At 39.1% G+C, this 7,353-nt stretch overlaps 3 non-coding genes across 3 annotated transcripts; 1 reads left to right on the forward strand and 2 right to left on the reverse strand.

Annotated features, from left to right (window-relative positions):
* On the reverse strand, nt 1-72 carry TRNAA-AGC (transfer RNA alanine (anticodon AGC)). Its single transcript has one exon. It is a non-coding gene; the product is annotated as a tRNA-Ala (tRNA).
* A 5,554-nt stretch (nt 73-5,626) lies between these two features.
* On the forward strand, nt 5,627-5,708 carry TRNAS-GCU (transfer RNA serine (anticodon GCU)). Its single transcript has one exon. It is a non-coding gene; the product is annotated as a tRNA-Ser (tRNA).
* A 518-nt stretch (nt 5,709-6,226) lies between these two features.
* Nucleotides 6,227-6,298, reverse strand: TRNAQ-UUG (transfer RNA glutamine (anticodon UUG)). Its single transcript has one exon. It is a non-coding gene; the product is annotated as a tRNA-Gln (tRNA).
* Nucleotides 6,299-7,353: the final 1,055 nt, after the last annotated feature.

Raw genomic sequence — 7,353 nt, forward strand, 5'->3', positions numbered from 1 at the left:
TGGAGGTGCCGGGGATTGAACCCAGGACCTCGTACATGCTAAGCACGCGCTCTACCACTGAGCTACACCCCCAACAGTAAGTACTCCTCCTTAGATTCCTTTCGTGATTTATAATCATTATTTCTTTGCCTCTTAAGGACTTAGCAAACTGCAGAGAAAACGTGGATGTAAACTTCTCCATTTGCGGAACAGACTGCGCAGCGACCTCATAAGAAAGCGAGAGAATGAGATTCCAAAGGAAGGAAGCTGAAAAGAGACAGCTTCCACTCCTCTTTCCACACGTAAGGCTTCAGGAGGCGGAAGCAGGACGCTGAGCAGCCAGGATACCGACTGAGAAAGTGGCGTTGGGAAGCGAGCAGAGGTGGAATCAAAAAGGGTCCTCTCCTGTAGCGCTCCTTTTCCCGGGTCCAACACCACCTCCCTTGGAACAAAGACTCTCAAATTATCTCCATTTCCGGAAGTCAAAAAAAAAAGATCCACTGAATGTTCCGTGGTGATGGCAGGGAACGTCCCCGTGGGTTCACGATGTCCTGGATCGATCGCTTAGGACAAATTGGAAGCACGAGCCGGGGTGACAGGCATCACTTAAGGAGCTCAGATAGTTCACCTGAGCAACATTTGCCTCCCGCAAAACCCTGGCTGCCCCCTTATGTGCGGAGCTGATGGAAGATGGGGATGTTACTTAGATAAAAGGTGAAAAGGCAAGGCAGGGCTGGCTTCTGTTTCTCCGTGACCAGTCCTTTGGGAACCGGGAAACTATGAAGAATTATTAGTACCCCGGATGGTTTGGGGAGCTAGGGGGAAGCTTTCTATTATTTTAAGGAACCGGCCGGTCCCAATTCACAGCCATTGATTTCTCGGGCACGTGCAGCACAGCCTCTCTTTCTCTCCCTCTGAAACAATTTTAAAATTTGAAAACATAAAAGTAGCACCCCAAAATAACCATATACCTTTTATCTAGACTTAGCTATTGTTAATATTTTACCCCATGTGCTTTATCCTTTGCTTCCTCTCTCCCATTTGAGAGATAACATCATGTTCATTTACCCTAAAATAATTTTACTACTGTATTTCCTACTATACCGCTGTACTATTATGAACTTTAGTAAATTTAACATAGTAAATAGCTATACTTAATCTACAGTCTGCATTCCAATTTGACCAATTGTCCCGATTTCCCCGCATCATACAGGATCTAGTCTAGTATCAGGTGTTCATCTAGATGGCATGTCTTTTTAGTTTTCTTTAATCTGGAATATTTCTTAAGACTTTCTTTGTCTTTTATGACATTGACATGCAATTTGAATAATAGTGCATTTTTTTCTTTTCTTTTTAAAAATAGAGTTTCTTTCACTGTGGTTTTGATTGATGTTCCCATGACTAGATTCAGGTTATGCATTCCCCAGAGCAATATAATATAGATAATGTTGTGTGCTTCTTAAAATATCATGCTGGAGACAGGTAAAGACTTTCCATCACTCATTGGTGAAGTTAAGTTTGATCACCTGGTTTGTAGGACTGTTCCTCATCAAAATCTCCCCCAAGATTCAACATCCACTATCTGAACAAATCTTTAGTATGATAGATGCAAAATAATGATTTTTCCAAATCCAGCTCTCCCACCACATTTATAGTCAGTGCTTGGCATGCTACTAAGCCTGTTTTTCCCCCATTATTTTCTTCATTTATCAATGTATCATTTGTATGAATTTCTATTTTTTTCAGTGGTTTATAATTGATTACAATACTCAACTATTTTGGTGTACTAATAGTTCCAGGTTTGGCCAGTGGAAGTCCCTTCAAACTGGCTTCCTATGCCTGTTTGCAATGTCCCCAACATATTTTGAGTAATTTTTACTTTCTAAGCCACTCTCTTATTCCCACTCTCCTAGGCTGAGTCTATCCTCGTGTCCAGTAAATCAACACCCAACCCTGCGATCCTGTCCAGCGGAAGTGGATGAGGTTGCTGTTGATCAGGATGAGAATTTGGGCCAGGGAGGTTTTTGTTTTGTTTTTAAACTGATTCTCACTTCCTCTGTTTTCCTATGAAAACAGTCTGTTCCTCAAAGAGCTAAACATAGAGATACCATATGATCCAGCAATTCTACCCTGAAAAAGAATTGAAAATAAGGACTCAGATACTTATATGCGAATGTTCACTGCAGCATTATTTACAATAGTCAAAAAATTGAAACAACTTAAGTGTCCAGCAACAGTTGAATGGATAAACAAAATAACATACAATGAAATATAATTCAACTTTAAAAAGGAATGAAATTCTGATACATGCTACATAATGAACCTTGAAAACATGTTAAGTGAAATAAGCCAGACACAGTAGGACAAATATTGTATGATTCCACTTATATGAAATATCTAGAATAAACAATTCCTAGAGTCAGAAAATAGTTTAGAAGTTACCAAGGGATACACCAAAGATAAGAGAAGGTCTAAAATCAACCAGAGAGAATGGATAGATCTCCAGCAAAGGAAGAAAAATTAGAATGTTAACAGAAGTCTAACTTCCATGATAAAATCTAGGAAAAATGAATTCTATTTTAGAAGAACTGAAATAAAATAATTGTCAATCTAGAATTGTGTATTCATCAAACATGGCTACTTTCCCCCTCTCCCTGCTGGAAGTGTGAGGGGGATTTTTCTCTGATCTTCAAAGTAAGAACCTGGTAGAGCTTCTGGAGATAGAACTCAGGAAAGTATGGGGCCCTCCCAGGATGGGTCCTCACTGGAGTTTTTAACTTGCCAGTTATTCTACTCTGCGTCTCCAAAAATTCATTGACTATAGTTTAAGTTTTCCTACCCAGGTACTGGTTTCAGCTGCTAGCTTCTGTTCCTGGGTTTATGCTCCTGGTAAACTGTGATTCTCTTTGTCCAGTCTCTGCCTGTCTTTCCAGGTTTCAGGGCAGCAGCTTGCCTTGTGACTTCAATTCTCTGATGCTTTGCAGTTTGTTCAGCTTTTTTCTTGTTGTGAGGATGGGAGTGATGACTTCCAAGCTCTTTATATGTTGGACTGGAAACTGGAAGTCCTATTTTAATCTTTTTAAATTTACATAATTAATATACGCTTGGGACTAAGGAAAAACTAAGGCCTTGTAAAAATGATACAGGATGTATAAAGTCCCATAATTTCAGCCTTAGAGAAACCAACTTTTGACGGTTAGTAGATATTCTTGCAGATATTTTTAATGTCAATACCACTCAAGGCTTTTCAGAAGTTGCAAAAGTCCATGGCATTTCCATTTTTTCAGGCTTTAAGCATATCAAAAAACACAATAGGAAGATTTTCAAAATTGGGATGAATTTGAAGTAATTATGTTTAAAGGTGAATTCTTTTGATACCAGTGACACCAAATACAGTAATTACATGAATAATGTACTTTGGAGGTAATAAGAAAAATCCAAATTTAAGCCTTCATAAAATTGAGGCTATGGCTAAATGGTCCTTGCTGGTACTATCTAAAACTCTTTGTCAATCTACTTATACATATATTTAAAATAATAATAGTAACAAAGCTATACATACTATACGTCCATTTTCTTCCCCTTTCACTTAATAATTGTGTTTTAGAAAGGTTTTAATTAAATTTTAATAGAGATTATAGAATTATTCTCTAATGTATTTCTCCCAATTTGTATTCCCACAACACTGTTTCAAAACACATCCCTTCCAATCCTCTTGCCCAGACTTGTTATTATTGATGTTATAAATATTTGTCAACCTGGTAAAAGGGAGAGTATTATATATTACTGTTTTAATTAGCATACTTTTGGTATATATGAAATAGAGCTTCTTATAGTATGTTTGTTAGCTATTTGATTTTCTACTTCTGTGGATTGCCTGTAGTGATATTGTTTCTTTTTTTTCCTCTGCTGGTTCTCTTTCTTATGAAGAAAATATGACAATATAAAGAACTTACATAGTGATTCTAAGTACCAGGCATTTAAAAGCACTTTACATATTCATTTAATACTCACAGCATCCCCGTAGTATTACTTATTAGCCCAAGAAATTTAAATGTTGAAAATAGTCTCTCTGTGTACCTTGATTTTTGGTGTTTGGTGGTTCTTTCATTAAAAAAATCTAGATTTTTATCATTCATTCATTCTTTCACTCAAGAATAGTTATGGTGTGCTTACTACATGTCAATGCACTGGGTGTAATATAATGAATAGAGAAATATGATCCCTGCCCTTTGGAGGGGATTGGAAGAAAAATTGTCTAAATAAAATCTTTGTTAACCTAAGAGGGGGAATTTCCCCCTCAAAGTTTGTATTGGAAAATAGTTTTGAAGACACTGGTATAAAATTAGTTTTCCTGGAAGTATAGAAGAAGTACATAAAGAAGCGAAACATAAGGGATTTGACCAGCAGAATGGTAGTCATAGCTCAAGACTTAAGGAAAATCATAAAAACGAACTACATTGTAAACAAACAAACAAACAAACAAACTCATTAAATGAATAAATTCTTAGTCCTCTATACCATGGAATATAGGTGAGTTTCCCATGCTGGGTGCTTGGACGTTGAAAGTGAGTTTATGAAATTCAGTAAAGGAATGTGAGAGGAAAAGAGGGTCATTCTTGCCAATAGGAGAACCAAAGTGGAGCTTTCACAGGAAGGAAAGAGCAACAGTGTTTTAGCATGTGAGAATCTTTTCATATTTATCTCCAAAATCCTGCACTAAATATAGAAAAGCAGTTGAATCCTAGTGAGTGAAAGAAGTTTTTTGATGCTAGGTTTATTTGAAGTTGTCAAGTTCAGCTTCCTCCTAGGGGGCGGGAGTGAGGGTGGAATTGTGGAGGCGGAAGGGAATGGATAGGAAACTGGTTAAGTGGCCTGCCCAAGGTCACACGATGAGTGAGACAGAACCACAATCATGACCCAGGCATCCTGGCTCCTGCACTAGTGGGGCTTTCTCCACTCGGCCTTTCTCGGTGTCCGCTGTAGCCACCATAAATTAGTCGTACACTCTGACTTCAATCTACTCTACAACCCCTTGGGGGTTTCTGCTTTTTTTCCAACCTCGTTTGCTGTATGTCGCAGACTGATTAATGCTAAGCCCCAGAGAAGGTAGCAATACAGAAATGTAGGCGTCTCCTAGCAATCCTGCATATTTCAGAATGTAAGAATTACAGAGCCAGGTTTTGTTGTTTCCTGGTTTCTGCCAGAAAATAGGAATCCCGAGAGATATTGTAATTAGGACGTAGGGAATTCGGCCCCTCGAATGCAGAATGCAGCGGCAGAGGGACCCTGGTCTCTGGGAGAACTCAAAGCAGCCGACAGGAGACGTGTCAGGAAATCAGGGTTGAAATCCTGGCTATGTTCATTCATTCACTCATGCGTTCAACAAGGATCTGTGTATTTAACGCCGAAGCGTACTGGTTTAACCTGTTGTGCCAAATAATCGAACCACTTTAAACGTCATTTATCAGTTTTGTGGTTGCTGTGAAATGTATCTAAAAATATCTGATTGTGGGTATGAGGATTGAGTTAGGATTAAACCGAAAAAGGAAAAAAACGGAATTCAATACGATACTGCAGAACGAATTGCATGGATGAAGGACATGATTTTGCCTCATTAGCGTCTGAGGAGGTGCCACCATCGGCAGACGAGGTGGCCGAGTGGTTAAGGCGATGGACTGCTAATCCATTGTGCTCTGCACGCGTGGGTTCGAATCCCACCCTCGTCGCGAGGTTCTCTTTGGACATCTGCCTGGGTACCTGAAGGCAGTGGTTCCACGAGAACAGCCCCTTTACCGGAATAGTTCCGTATTCGCCGCTTAGTTGTGAGTACGGTCAGTATTTACTGTCAGATGCTTGATTATACTCACGCGGAGTCTCCAGATATTTTTCTGAGGAGGCAATTAGTTAATTGAGGGGCACAGGAAAATATTGCCTAAACCGATATGTACAGCAAATATGTACTTGCAGGATATTTTCAGCCTATTTTTAACTACTGCAATTTTCACCCAGTTTGCTCATTTAAAGTGTCCCCCTTCCCAATAAACTACTTAAACATTACTAAGGATCTCTGGCTTTGTGGAGGAGGGTATGTTGCTTCCCAGGAGAATTATTCGGTCTTCAGTTTTGAACAGAGTAGGAGAGCGGAATACTGCTGTAAGTGACGACAAATGTGCTGTGTAAAGCAGCAGAATGTGTTGTTTCATGTTCAGATGTCTTACCAGGAAGTACAAAAGCGTCTCCTCAGAGGTCCCACCGAGATTCGAACTCGGATTGCTGGATTCAAAGTCCAGAGTGCTAACCATTACACCATGGGACCAACTGAGAAAGTAAGTAACCATCCGTAGTGGTGGTTAAATAATTCCTCCATAATAACTTCGGTAGCTCCAGTGCAAAAGAGTTAGGTCAGGCTTCAGTGCGATAGACACTGAGACAGATAACAGATAATGAAATCTGATGCTTTATTGTTGCTGGGGAAGAGGTAATGGGAAAATTATAATTTGAAGCAATCTGGGCGCTCTCTCTTCCGCTTCCGCCAGGAGCGTAAATTAGCTTTCTGGAAGACCAGCAGGGGCGGATCCAGATTTTTGTGAAGTCTGAAGCTTACACAATTTAGGAGGTCCTTTTTAAGAAAAAGAATAGACATAATCAACACAAAATTAGATACAGCCACTCCAAGGCATGTATGATGTATGCAAGAAAAGTTGGAGTAAAAAGAGGCTGCAGTCTTCACCAATTTCCACTATAAAATACTTTTGGAAGTTTCACAAAAACATCTGTTCATACAGGGCGTCCCCTTTCAGGGCCTTGGAAAGGGCTCAGGCAAGTAAGGTGTCTTGAGGCACTTAGTGAGACTGGATAAATATCCCTCCAAAGAGCAGTTTGGCAATATCTATCAAAATAATCTCTAGCTCAGCAATTTTTCCTTAAAAACTCATCCTATAGAAATACAAAATATTAAAAAAAAACTAAAATATATGTCTAAGGATGCTCACTGTAATATTTTGCAATATCAGAAACTTGAAAATGTGTCCATTCACTTAATGGGAATAATAAACATCTACTAAAAAGAATGGGATAGATATATGTACCCACAGGTTGGTTTGACAAGTTTTTTTTTTGCAAGTTTATGATTTTATTTAGTGTGTTAATATCACCTCATTGAGAAGACATGCAATTTTTAAAAGTTGAAGTCAAATTCACATAACATAAAGTTAACTGTTTTGAAGTGAACCATCCGGTGGCAGTTAGGACATTCAGAGTTTGTCCAACAATCTTTATCTAGTTCCCATACATTTTCATCACCTTAAAAGGAAACCTGATACCCATTAAGCAGTCACTGTTCCATTTCTCCTTCCCCTCAACCCCTGGCTA

Source organism: Vicugna pacos, chromosome 20 (assembly GCF_048564905.1).
Source record: "Vicugna pacos chromosome 20, VicPac4, whole genome shotgun sequence".
In the NCBI taxonomy this organism is placed as follows: Eukaryota; Metazoa; Chordata; class Mammalia; order Artiodactyla; family Camelidae; genus Vicugna; species Vicugna pacos.